Source organism: Pongo pygmaeus, chromosome 12 (assembly GCF_028885625.2).
Source record: "Pongo pygmaeus isolate AG05252 chromosome 12, NHGRI_mPonPyg2-v2.0_pri, whole genome shotgun sequence".
Lineage (NCBI taxonomy): Eukaryota > Metazoa > Chordata > Mammalia > Primates > Hominidae > Pongo > Pongo pygmaeus.
Genome location: NC_072385.2, coordinates 25500936 through 25514586, shown reverse-complemented (window position 1 = coordinate 25514586; position 13651 = coordinate 25500936). Strand labels below are relative to the sequence as shown.

General features: G+C 38.7%; 1 protein-coding gene across 1 annotated transcript in view; it reads left to right on the top strand.

Moving 5' to 3' along the window:
- Positions 1 to 13226, top strand: part of LOC129030780 (ankyrin repeat domain-containing protein 36C-like) — a 175447-nt gene extending 162221 nt beyond the window's left edge. The window contains exon 106 of the mRNA XM_063649066.1: positions 11803 to 13226. The gene's annotated coding sequence lies outside the window, so the exon portion shown is untranslated. The remainder of the gene's footprint in view (positions 1 to 11802) is intronic.
- Positions 13227 to 13651: the final 425 nt, after the last annotated feature.

Genomic DNA, 13651 nt, shown 5'->3' with positions numbered 1-13651 from the left:
TTTTTTTTGAGACGCAGTCTGGCTCTGTCGCCCAGGCTGGAGTGCAGTGGTGAGATATTGGCTCACTGCAAGCTCTGCCTTCTGGGTTCATGCAGTTCTCCTGCCTCAGCCCCTCAAGTAGCTGGGACTACAGGCGCCTGGCTAGTTTTTTTTTTTTTTTTTTTTTTTGTATTTTTAGTAGAGATGGGGTTTCTCCCTGTCAGCCAGGATGGTCTCCATCTCCTGACCTTGTGATCTGCCCGCCTCGGCCACCCAAAGTGCTGGGATTACAGGCGTGAGCCACTGTGCCGAGCCTGAAAATCTTATTACCTAAATAACTTCCCACTCCACTCACACCCACGATCTTTCTATAATCCACATTCTCTCCTGAGACAAGAGCTTGGGAAGTTCCGTGTTGCTGAGGGAACTTTATATTGTTCAGGAATTCTTTAATAAGGCTTTACACAGTTGGGGAAACCAGGGAAAAGCAGGTTTGTCACTGCTTTGCTGAGGGGCACTGACTCACATGCCTTGGAAGAATTTAGTAAACCTCCAATAGATGGCCTAAGATACTAACAGGGGCCGTCTCTTTGAGCTACACAGTTATTTATAAATGAAAGTATAATCTAGAACTTACATGTCAAAGTCTTCCACTACAAAGATGGCAAATATTTGGCTAAAACTGCAATGTTTGTCCCAGTTGACAAAACTCTAATCAAGTCCCTGCCCTTCTCATTCTGTTTTTCCCTTTTAAACTTTTTTTTATATTTTAATATTTCATTTGACAAATGCATATTTCCTCTTTATACCATGCTTCCACTTGTCACTCTGATACATACCTTCAATGACCAGACACAGGATTGTGGAGTTTGTTGTGGACACTCATCCCGTGAATAGGGAGACTCAGATAACCTGAACAGAAGGTTCTAGAAAAGAAAGGAAACTTTCTTTTCCTTCCATACAGAGCTTCCCCCCATTATTTCAGTGTACACAAACCAACATCAGTTCTTTAACACAAAAATAAAAATACTCAAGATCAAGCAATTGTGAGGGGAATCATCTTTCCAGAAGTCAATTCTTCTAGCGGCTACCTTCAGCATATACTACATGAATGAAAAGAAGTTGGTCAAATGAGTAAAACTTTCCCACCTCATTCCATTTCTATCTACCCATTGACAACACCTTCAGTCTTCTCACAAATATTGAGTAGAAACACTGCCAACTCTTCACCTTTATCTGGCTCATTCCCAGAGCCAGGGGAAGATGTGACTTATTTGGTGGATGGGAAATCTTATCCATTGGTCCCATCAAATCCGTTGGTCCACGTTTGCCTATTAGTAAGGCAAACTTACTCAGTGATCAATGAGTACATCTAGTCTCTCTTTCTCCTCTGGATTCTGAACAGGAGGAGTGGAAGGCAGGTGCAGACCCTCCCTACGCTGGGTGGGTAACTGACTGTTCTTCAGATGAACTTTTTTTTGTTCAGGTTCTAAAGTCAAGGCTGGGGGATATATTAGAAGTCTTTTTTGGTCAACATTAAGCCATAGTTTCTAAATCAGCTTTGTGAGGAATAATGAGGAATAATGTATTTGGATATTGATCTGACCTCTTGTTTTTATTTCTAAGTTGGTTTGGCACTGGAAAGGGAGAGGTTTGTTATCAGTCCACACCCCTAATGCCCTGACATCCATGAATCTGTTTTAGTGGAATCCAGATCTCTAAAAAGAGATATAAAATATTTGTTCCTATCCAACTGTGATTACTATATTTCCAACTATGTTGCTGTCTGTAAGTAGAGTCTGCATACATGTTTCTGGTTCATATATGCCTAGGGTTCCAGAGCATTACATTTCCATCAAAATGTAAATCCCAAGAATGCCAGAGAGGGTCAGGCAGAGGATAGAACAGACAGCAATTTTCAGATACTGCAGTAGGAAGGTGGATCCACCTCTTGGCTGGTACTTGTAACCATGAAGTGTGGGAAAGTAATGACCAGATTGAGTAAATGACCAGAAATTCAAAACTAAGCCATAACAAATTTGTCTATTTCTGCTTTTGCTGACTGCTATCAGGGTTACATCAAAAACAGTATTGCTGAGACCAGTGTTGTGGAGCTTTAACTCTATGTTTTCTTCTAGTAATTTTACAGTTCAGGCCTTCTATTTAAATCTTCATTTGGAATTGATATTAGTATGTGGTGTAAGTCAAGGGACTAACTTTGTTTTTCCTGTGGATATTCAGTTTTCTCAACACCATTTGTAGAACAGACTATCCTTTAGCCATCGTATGTCCTTGGCACCTTTGTCAAAAATAAGTTGACTGTGTGTGGGTTTATTTCTGGGTTTTCCATTTTGTTTAGCCAATTTGTCCGTTTGTATGCCACTACCATGCTATTTGGATTGCAATTGTTTTACAATATGTAATAAAATTAGGTAGCATGCTGTCTCTAGCTTTGTTCGTTTTGCTCAAGATTATTTTGTCTATTTTAGGTCTGTTCAATACAAATGTCAAGATTTTTTTTCCATTTCTGTAAAAGAATGGCATTGGAATTTTGATAGTGATTGCATCAAATATGTTGCTTTTGGTATGTTGTTCATTTTCACAATATTAATTCATCCCATCCACAAGCATGAATTTTTGTTTTCATTTACTTGTGTTTTAAGATTTTTGTTCATTGGTGTTTTATAGTTTTTCATATACAGGACTTTTAATTTTTTGCTTACATTTACACCTAAGTATTTAATTTGTGTTGCTATCATACTTGGGATTTTTTTTTTTTAATTTCTTCAGGTAGTCTGTTATTTGTATACAGAAACACTTCTGATCTTTGTTAGATTATTTTGTATCCTGAAACCTTATTGAATTCATGCATCAGTTCTAACAGTTTTTGGTGGAATATTTAGGGTTTTCTGTATACAGGATCATGTTGTCTGCAATTAGAGATAATTTCACTTATTTTTTTTCTGAGTAGGATGCTTTTCTTTTCTTTTTTTATCTAATTATTCTGCCCAGGAATTCCACTGTTATGAAGAAAAGAAGTGGTGAGAGTGGTCATCATTGTCTTGTCCCTGAATATGGAGGAAAAGCTTTCAACTTTTTACTGTTGAGAATAATGTTAGCTAAGAGCTTGTCATGCATGGTTCTTTTTTTGTGTTGAGATACATTTTCTCTACACTTAATTTGTTGAGAGCTTTCATTATGAAAGAGTTTTAAATTTTGTCATGTGCTTTTTCTGCATTTATTGAGAGAATCATATGATTTTTGTCTTTGACTTTGTTCATGCATTTTATCACATGTATTCATATGCATATGTTGAAACCAACTTGCATCCAAAGGATAAATCCCACTTGATCATGGTGAATGATTCCATTCATATATTCTTAAATTTGGTTGCTAATATTTTGTTGAAGAATTTTTCATCAGGGCTTGTTACTGACATTGGCCTAGTATTTTCATCTCTTGTAGTGTCCTTGTCTGTCTTTGGTATCAGAATGATGGTAGCCTCATAAAATGAGTTTGGAAGTATTTCCTCTTTAACTTTTTTGAAAGAGTTTAAGAGTAATTAGTATTAGTTTTTAAAGGTTTGTCAGAATTTAGCAGTGAAGCCTTCCGGTCCTATGCTTTTCTTTCATGGGAGGCTTTTAATTTCTGCTTCAGGCTGGGCTTGGTAATCCTAGCAGTTTGGGAGGCTGAGGCGGGTGGATTGCCTGAGGTCTGGGGTTCGAGACCAGCCTGGCCAACATAGTGAAACCCCGTCTCTACTAAAAATACAAAAATACTAAATCTACAAAAAATACAAAAAATCAGATGGGTGTGGTGGTGGGCACCTGTAATCCCAGCCACTTGGGAGGCTGAGGTAGGAGAATTGCTTGAACCTGGGAGGCGGAGGCTGCAGTTAGCCGAGATTGTGCCATTGCACTCCACCCTGGGCAACAAAAGCGAAACTCTGCTTCAAAAAAAAAAAAATTCTGCTTCAATTTCCTTATTATTTATTAGTCCATTCAGATTTTCTGTTTCTTCTTGATTCAGTCTTAGTAAGTTGTATATTTGTGGAAATGTTTTTATTTCTTCTATGTTATCCAAGTTGTTGGCATACAAATATTCATTATATGAACAATTGTAATCCTTTGTATTTTAGAGTTAAAAGTTGTAATTTCTCCTATTTCGTTTCTAATCTTATTTGTTGGAATAGTCCTTTTTCTAGTTAGTCTAGATACGGATTGGTTGATTTTGTTTATCGCCTTAAAAAAAGTTCAGTATTAATTCTTTCCGTTGGGTTTCTCATATCTATTTTATTTATTTCCACTTTAATCTTTGCTATTTTCTTATTTCTGCTAATTCTTGGCTTTGTTTGTCATCTAGTTCATTGAGGTATAATGATTGATTTAGGTACATTCTGCAAGTTTTGGTGTGTTGTGTTTTCATTTTTGTGTGTCTTAAAATATGTTTTTTTATTTTTTTCTGTAACTCATGAGCCTTTTATGAATATGTTAAATTTTGCCATTTTATGTATTTTTCAAGATTTCTTCTGTGACTGATTTCTAGCTTTATGCCCTTGGGATGCAAAAATTTTCTTTCTATAATTCAATTCTCTAATATTTGTTAAGATCTGTTTTGTGGCCTAACATATGATATATACTGGAGAATGTTCCACCCACATTTCAGAAGAACATGTACACTTCTGCTGTTGGATAGGATGTTCTGGGTATATCTGTTAGATCCAGTTGCTCCAAAGTGTAATTCAAATCTAATGTTTCTTAGTTTATTATCTTTCTAAATGATCTTTCTATGGTTGAAATTGGGGTATTGAGGTCTCCTACTATTATAGTATTGCAGTATATTTTTCTCATCAGATTATTTAATAATTGCTTTATGAATTTAGGCCTTGTGACCTTGAGTGCATATATATTTACAAGTATTATGTCTTCATGATGAATTAACTCCTTTATCAGCGTTATGCAGTGAACCCTATCTCTTTTATAGGTTTTGACTTAGTTTATTTGTTTTAATAATAAGTATAGCTCCCCGTGCTCTATTTTAGTTTCCATTTGCATGGAATATCTTTTTTCATCTTTTCAATTTCAGCCTGTATATGTCTTGACTAGTAAAGTGAGTCTCTTGTAGGCAGCACATGATTGAATCTTGTTTTTTATTCTATCCATTGAGATGCTCTATGTCCTTTTATTTGACAATGTAATGCACTTACTATCAAGGTAATTATTTATAGGGAAGGACTTGCTACTGCCACTTTGTAATTTTTTTTCTGATTGTTTTATAAGTTCTTTGTTCCCATTTTCTCTCTTGCTGAACTCTTTTATAGCTTGATGGCTTTCTGTGGTGGCATGCTTTAAAATTTTGGATAAATTGCAAAATAAACTTTTTTATTTTGTGCAGTTATGATAGGTTTTGTTTTGTGGTTATCATGAAACTTACATAAAATATCATATTCTTATAACAAACTACTCTAACAACTTCTGATAACAACTTCTCTTTAATTGCATCCAAAAGTCTACATTTTCATTCTCTCTCCCATACAATTGTACAATTGTATGTCAAAATTTACACTTTTATTTCATATTTATATACCTTAACAATTTATTGTATCTACAGTTATTTTCAACAGCTTTGTCTGCTAACCCTACTAGTAGGGATAAAATTGCTTTACAAACCACCCTTAGAATATTAAAGCATTTTGAGCATAACTGTGTATTACAGATAGCATTGAAGCTTTTTACTTTTATATGTTTTTTTCTTACTATTTAGGCTTTTATTTCAATGTAAGGCTCTTCCTTTAGTAATTCTCATCAATCAAGGATATTGATTATAAACTTTTTAAGGTTTTTTCTTTGTATAGAAAGGTTTTTATATGTCCCTCTCCCTCATTTCTACAGGACAGCTTTGCTAGGCACAGCATTTTTTTTTTTCAAGATGGAGTCTTGCTCTGCCACCCAGGTTGGAGTGCAGTGGTGTGATCTCACCTCCCAGGTTCAAGCTTGCTCACTGCAATCTCCGCCTGCCAGGTTCAAGCAATTCACCTGCCTCAGCCTCCCAAGTAGTTGGGATTACAGGCCCATGCCACCATGCCCATCTAATTTTTGTATTTTTAGTAGAGATGGGGTTTCATCATGTTGGCCAGGCTGGTCTTGAACTCCTGACCTCCTGATCCACCTGCCTCAGCCTCCCAAAGTGCTGGGATTACAGGTATGAGCCACTTCACCCGGCCAGGCACAGTATTGTTGATTGGCATTTTTGTTTGTTTGCTTGCTTGTTTGCTTTAGCATTTTGAATACATCATCCCTCTCTCTTGTGGACTGTAGGGTTTTCTGCAGAGAAATCCACTGAAAGCCATATTGAAGCTCCCTTGAATGTGATGTATTTCTTGTTTTTTTTGCTGTTTTCAGTACTCTTTGTTTTTCATTTTTAATAACTTCATTGTGATGTGTGTTGATAAACTCCTCTTGGATTGAAATGGATTCATGACCTCTGCAGTTTTCGTGCCTCAATGTTGTCATCATTCTTCATGTTTGGGAAATTTTTAGTCATTATTTCATTAAATATGCTTTCTAGGCCTTTTTCTTTTTCTTCTCCTTCAGAAACTGATATTATATGAAAGTTGGGTTGTTTGATTGAGTCCCACAATTGCCATATGCATTTATTATTCTTTTTTGTTGTTGTTGTTTTTCCCCTGATGGAATCATTTCAAATGTTTTTTCTTTAAGCTCACTGATTTTTTTTTTCTGCTAATAAAATCAGCTGCTGAAGCATTGTATTAAATTTTTAGTTTGTTGTATTCTCTATATCTAGAATTTCTATTTGTTTTTTGTTATCATATCTATTTCTACTTCAGAACTATCATTCTGTTAATGAATTGTTTCCCAAATTTATTTTAGTATGTTATCCATATTTTCTTGTACAGGCGTACTTCAGGGATATTGCAGGTGTGGTTCCAGGCAACCACAATGTAACAAGAACTTGAATTTTTGGTTTTACACTGCATATAAAAGTTGTTTATACTATACCATAGTCTATGAAGTGTGCAATAGCCTTGTGTCTACAATTACATACTTTAAAAACTACTTTATTGCTAAAAATGTAAATGATCATCTGAGCCTTCAGTTAATTTTTATTTTTGCTGATAAAGAGTCTTTCCTCTGTGTTGATGGCTGCTGAATGATTAAGGTGGTGGTTGCTGCAGATCGAGGTGGCTGTGGCAATTTCTTAAAATGAGACAACAGTAAAGTTTGCTGCATCAATTGATTCCTTGGGTGAAAGATTTATATGTAGTGTGCCATGCTGTTTGATAGCATTTTACCTCACAGTAAAACACCTTTCAAAATGAGAGTCGATCCTATCTAATGCTGCCACTGCTTTATCAACTCAGTTTGTATAATAAGATAGTTTTTTTTGTTTGTTTGTCATTTCAACAGTGTTTACGGTATCTTCACAAGGAATAGATTCCATCTCAGATGGATGGCTATAAGAAACAACTTTTAGTACATTCGAGTTTGATCATGAAACTGCAGAAATTCAGTCACAGGCTCAGGCTCCCATTTTACTTTTAGTTCTCTCGCTAGTTCCACCACACTCACAGTTACTTTCTCCACTGAAGTCTTGAAACCCTCTAAGCTATCTATGAGGGCTGAAATCAACTTCTTCCAAACTTCATATTTTGACCTCCTCCAAGGACTCACAAATATCTTTAATTTCATCTAGAATAGTGATTTATTTCTTAAAAAATCCAGATGATTTTTAATTTGCCTTGTGCAGATACACAGAAGAATCGTTGTCTATGGCAGCTATAGGCTTACAAAATGTATTCTTAAATAACAAAATGTCCTTGATCCATGGGCTTCAGAATGAATGTTGTGTTAGCAGGCATGAAAACAACATTAATCTATTTGTACAACTCCATCAGAGCTCTTGGGTTATGAGTGCATTGTCAATGAGCAGTAATATTTTAAAAGATATATATATATATATATATATATACACACACACATATATATACACATACACACACACACATACACGTATACACACGCACACACAAACACACACGTGTTTTCTGGACAATAGGTCTCAACAGTGTGCTTAAGATATTTGGTAAACCATACTGTAAACAGATGTGTTTTCATCCAGGCTTTGTTGTTTCATTTATAGAGAATAGGTAGCATAGGTTTAGAAGAACTTAAAAATGTAGCAGAATGGTAAATGAGTATTGCCTTTAATGTTTTAATGTAACCAGCTGCATTAGCCAGTACATAGAGAGTCAGCCTGTCCTCTGAAGATTAGAAGCCAGGCATTGACTTCTCCTCTATAGCTGTGAAAGTTTTAGGTATCCTCTTCTTCCAATGTAATGCTGTTTTGTCTACATTGAAAATCTGTTATTTAGCATAACCGCCCTCATCAATGATCTTAGCTAGATCTTCTGGATAATTTGCTGCAGCTTCTCTATCAGCACTGGCTGCTTCACCTTGCACTTTTATGTTATGAAGATTCTTTTCTTAAACCTCATGAATCAACCTCTGCTAGCTTTAAACTTGTCTCCTGCAGCCTCCTCACCTGTCTCAGACTTCATAGAATTAAAGAATGTCAGGGCTTAGCTCTGGATTCCACTTTGGCTTAATGAAATGTTGCGGCTCATTTGATTTTCTATCCAGACCACTAAAACTTTCTTCACATCAGCAATAATACCATTGTACTTATCATTTGTGCATTCACTGGAGTAGCCTGTTTAATTTCCTTTAAGAACTTTTTTTTTTTTTTGCCTTCACAGCTTAGTTTACTGTTTAATGTAAGTTGCCTAGCTTTCAGCCTATCTGAGCTTTCAACATGCTTTCTCACTCTATTAATCATTTCTAGCTTTGTATTTAAATACTGGCATCATGGGGGCTAATGTGGCATACAAAGTATAATTCATCTGGCAGATGGAACCATAGTTTGACACTACCAGTCTTATGTCGGGTTCAACCCAGTAATAAATCCAAGCCTACCCATTCTTCCCAGAAGGAGCTTGATTATGCATCAAATTCCATAACCTCTATAGTTAGTGCCCAAGGAACTGTTTTCTTAACAACTTTGCTCTGTGAGTCGACAGGATTTTGTATTTTTGAATGTATTTAGACCATAGAAGACAAAGAAGGAAGCATACAATGGGCCCACATTCAGAAGCTATCTCCTCAGGATCAGAGGCTGCATCCAGAGTGTGCACATGTGTGTTTGTCACAGATCCTCTACCAAGCTTAATGGAGAGAGAGTGGGAGATGAATGTCCATACTAATCTTCATCATGTAGCTAGAAAGAACTGAAACACTCATCCAGCCTTCTAGCTTTTTAGCTACATCTGGATTGTCTGGCTCCTACCTTAACCAGTTTCTGGTTACTGACAAGGCGTGGCACATCCTAAGTTCCAGGGAGCCACCAAAAAGAGTCAACACTATAGCACACAAGGATTTGAGAGGTACCTGAAGATCTCTGGCTGGAAAGTTTGGTGAGATCCTTTTCCTACATGAGGCCAGTCTTATCAAATGCACAGGAGCCAACAGAGAGAGTCGAGGAAAAATGAAGAAACAGGGAAATATATTCAAAGTAAGAAAACAAGATAAATCTCCAGCACCCGAGTGAAGTGAAGATATGTAATTTATCTGACAGAGATTTCCAAATAATGGTCACAACAATAATCACTGAGGTCAAGATAGCTTTGCAAGAACAAGCTGAGAACTTCAAGAAAAGGAAAAATGTTATACAATAATGTCAAACAAATCATAGATCTAAAGTGTACTGTAACTGAACTGAAAAAATTTAATAGAGGTGTCCATTAATAGAATCTATCAGTGAACTTTAAGACTGGTCACTGGAAATTATCTAATCTGAGGATCAGAAAAAAAGATAATGCAAATGGAGTGAAGACAACTTTAGAGAGTTATGGGACACCATCAAGCAGGAGCACTTACGCATTATTGGCACGCCTGAAGAAGAAGTAAGGAAGAAAGGAACAGAAAAATGTTTAAAGGAATAATGACAGAGAATTTATCAAGCATGGGGAAGAAAACAGAAAGCCTGATCCAGAAAGCCCATAGGAAACCAAATAAGGTGAATCCAGGGACTCACAACAAGATACACTATAATCAAATCGTCCAAAGTTAAAGACAAAAAGAGAGTGATATTGTTTGCAAATTTGTACCCTCCAAATATTGTGTCGAGATTTGATCCCCAACGTTGGAGGTGGGACCTAGTGGGAGGTGTTTGGGTCATGGTGGTTGATCTCTTCTGAATAGCTTTTTGCCCTCTTTTCACTAATGAGTGAGTTCTCACTGCATTACATGAAAGATGGTTGTTTAAAACAGTGTGGCACCTCTCCCCTCTCTTCCTACCTCTCTAGCCATGTGTGACATACCTGTTGTCTCTTCACCTTTAGCCACAAGTAAAAGCCTTCTGGGTCCCTGACCAGATGCTGCACAGGTGCCACTGCCATGCTTCTTCTACAGCCTGCAAAACTGTGAGCCAAACAAACCTCTGTTCCTTATAAATTACCTAGTCTCAGCTATGTTTTTATAGCAACACAAAAATTTGTGTTTTTCCGTGTTGCTCTTTTCTGTGTTATTCTGTGTTTCTAACACAGAAATTGGTACCAAGGAGTGGGGTTTTGTTATAAAAATACCTGATAATGCAGAATTTGCTTTGGAACTGGGTGATAGGCAAAGAAGACAGGAAGATGAGGAAACTTGTGGAACTTATTAGACCTTGGTTAAGTGGTCGACCAAAATGATAATAGAAATATGAACAGTGAAGGCCATGCTGTTGAGGTACATAGAATACAACTTTCAAGAAGTGGCTGCACCATTTTGCATTCCCACAAGCAATGAATGAAGTTTCCTCTTGCTCCACATCCTTGCCAGCATTCGATGTTGTCAGTGGTTCTAGATTTTGGTTATTCTAATCCGTGTGCAGTGGCATCTCATGGTTGCATTTCTCTGAGGAAATATTATGTGTAGCCTCATTACATATGCTTATTTTCCATTTGTATAATTTACTTGGTGAGGTACTTGTTAAGGTCTTTAGCTCATGTCTTTTACTGCTCAGCTTTAAGAATACTAATATGTTTTGAATAATAGTTCTTAATCGGATATGTTTTGGCAAATTGTTTTTTCCATCTGTGGTTTCTCTTTTCTTTCAGTGTCTTTAATGGTGTAAAAATGTTACATTTTCATCAAGTCCAGCTTACCAGTTCTTTCTTCTATTGACTTCAACTTTGGCATTTTTTCTAAAGGTCATCATTAAACTCAAGATAATCTATATTTCCTTCTATATTATCTTCTATACATTTTATAGTTTTTTGTATATTTATGTTGCTGAGCCATTTTGAGTTAATTTCGGTGGGGGTGTAAGGTCTGTGATTTATTTTTTTTGCATGTGGATATCCAGGTATTCCAGCAGCCCTTCCTGAGAAAACTGTTTCATCATCATAATGCCTTTACCATTTTGTCAAAAATTAATCGAATGTATTAATGTGTTTCTATTTGTGAACTCTCTATCTCATTTTATCCATTTGTTCTTTCACTAATACTACACTGTCTCCATTACTGTAGCTTTACAGTAAGTCTTGAAATTGAGTAGCGTCTGTCCTCCAAGTTTGTTCTTCTCCTTCAATATGGTATTAGCTATTCAAGGTCTTTTGCCTCTCCATATAAACATTTTCATTTAGATTGGAATTGCATTGAATCTATACATTGGAAAGAACTGACATCTTAATAGCATTGAATCTACTTATGAATATGGTACATATCTCTTGTTGTGTCATTCTTCTTTGCTTTCTTTCATCAGATATGGACATTTCTGGAATTACAGAGCCCCCTCTACATTGAGCACAAGACAGTGACGAATCCACATTCTTCAGCCAGAAAGTCACCTCTGAGAGCCAAATGTCTGACTATAGACAGGAGAGTCAAAGAATGATAACAACATCTCAGGAAAATTGAGAAAATAATCAGCAACTGTATGTGGATAACCCTTTCAAATTTCTCCAGGGCACCTGTCATTTCAGCCAATACTTGCCAGCTTGTGCCAAGGACGCTGGAGCTCCCTGGGATGAGTTTCCCAGGGGAGGAGCTGTCGGCCGTCTTTACTGCTTGGGCGACACAGCCATTCCAGCCTGTGGGCTTTGGACAGTGCAAACTGATGGGGTAGAAGGGATCCCTAGCATAGCACAGCTGCTCTACTCTACCAACATGTGCTCAGATTCTCTCTCTCTCTTTTTTTTTTTTGAGAAGGAGTCTTGCTCTGTCACCCAGGCTGGAGTGCAATGGCGTGATCTTGGCTTACTGCACCCTTCACATTCCAGGTTCAAGCAATTCTTCTGCCTCAACCACCCAAGTAGCTGGGACTACAGGTGCCCATCAGCACTCACAGTGAATTTTTTTATTTTTAGTAGAGATGGGGTTTCACCATGTTGGCCAGGCTGGTCTGGAACCCCTGACCTCAAGTGATCCTCCCTGCTGGGCCTCCCGAAGTATTGGGATTACAGGCATAAGCCACCGTGACCGGCCCCAGACAGATTCTTTAAGGGGATTCCCAATCTGTTCATCCCAACCAGGGCCTCCAGCTACCCCACCGGTGTCTGGGGCTGACAGAAATTTGAATTCTCCCTGGGAGGGAGTTCCGGAGTTCCCACCCAGTGGGAGTCCTTCCAACTGGGGCCTGGGGGAGAGGGTGGGGCCAGCTTTGGAGAGTCCAAAACGACTGGGGGTGGAAGGGATTCCCCAGCACATCACAACTGCTCTACCAAATAGTGGCCAGGCAGGTTCTTTCAGCAGATCCCTGATTCTTTCCTCCTCACTGGGTGGGACCTCCCACCTGCGGCCTCCACCACCCCACCGGTGTTCTCAAGCTGACAGAGATTTACATTCACCCTGGGAAGGAGTTGTCGAGGTCCTGCCCAGTAAGGAGGAATGGATCAGGAACCTGGTAAAAGAATCTGCCTTCTAAGATTTTGTAGAGTAGCTGTGCTGTGCTGATAGATCCCTTCTGCCCCTGGTAGGTATGGATTCTCCAAAGCCCACGGGCTGTAACGACTAAGTTGCACAAACAGCAAAGATGGCTCCTTGCTCCTGCGCATGGGAACTCATTCCAGGAATTCAAATCTCTGTCAGCCTGAGAACACCGGTGTGGGTGGCTGGAGGCCCCAGCTGAAAGGACCCTCATTGGGCTGGACCTCCAGGCCTCCATGCCAGGGAGAACTCAAATCTCTGTCAGCCCCAGAACACTGGCGGGGGTGGCTGGAGGCCCCAGTTGGGAGGCCCCTCACTGGGCCAGACCCCCAGACCTCCATGCCAGGGAGAATTCAAATCTCTGTCAGCCCCAGAACACTAGCGGGGGTGGCTGGAAGCCCTGATTGGGAGGTCCCTCACTGGGTCAGACCCTGACACCTCCATGCCAGAGAGAATTCAAGTCTCTGTCAGCCCCAGAACACTGGCGGGGGTGGCTGGAGGCCCCGGTTGGGAGGTCCCTCACTGGAAGGGACCCCAAGAACTGCATCCCAAAGATAATTCAAATATCTGTCAGCCCCAGAACACGGGCGAGGGTGGCTGGAAGCCTTGGTAGGGAGGTCCTTCACTGAGCAGGACCTCGAGACCTCCATATCAGGGGGAATTCAAATCTCTGTCAGCCCCAGAAC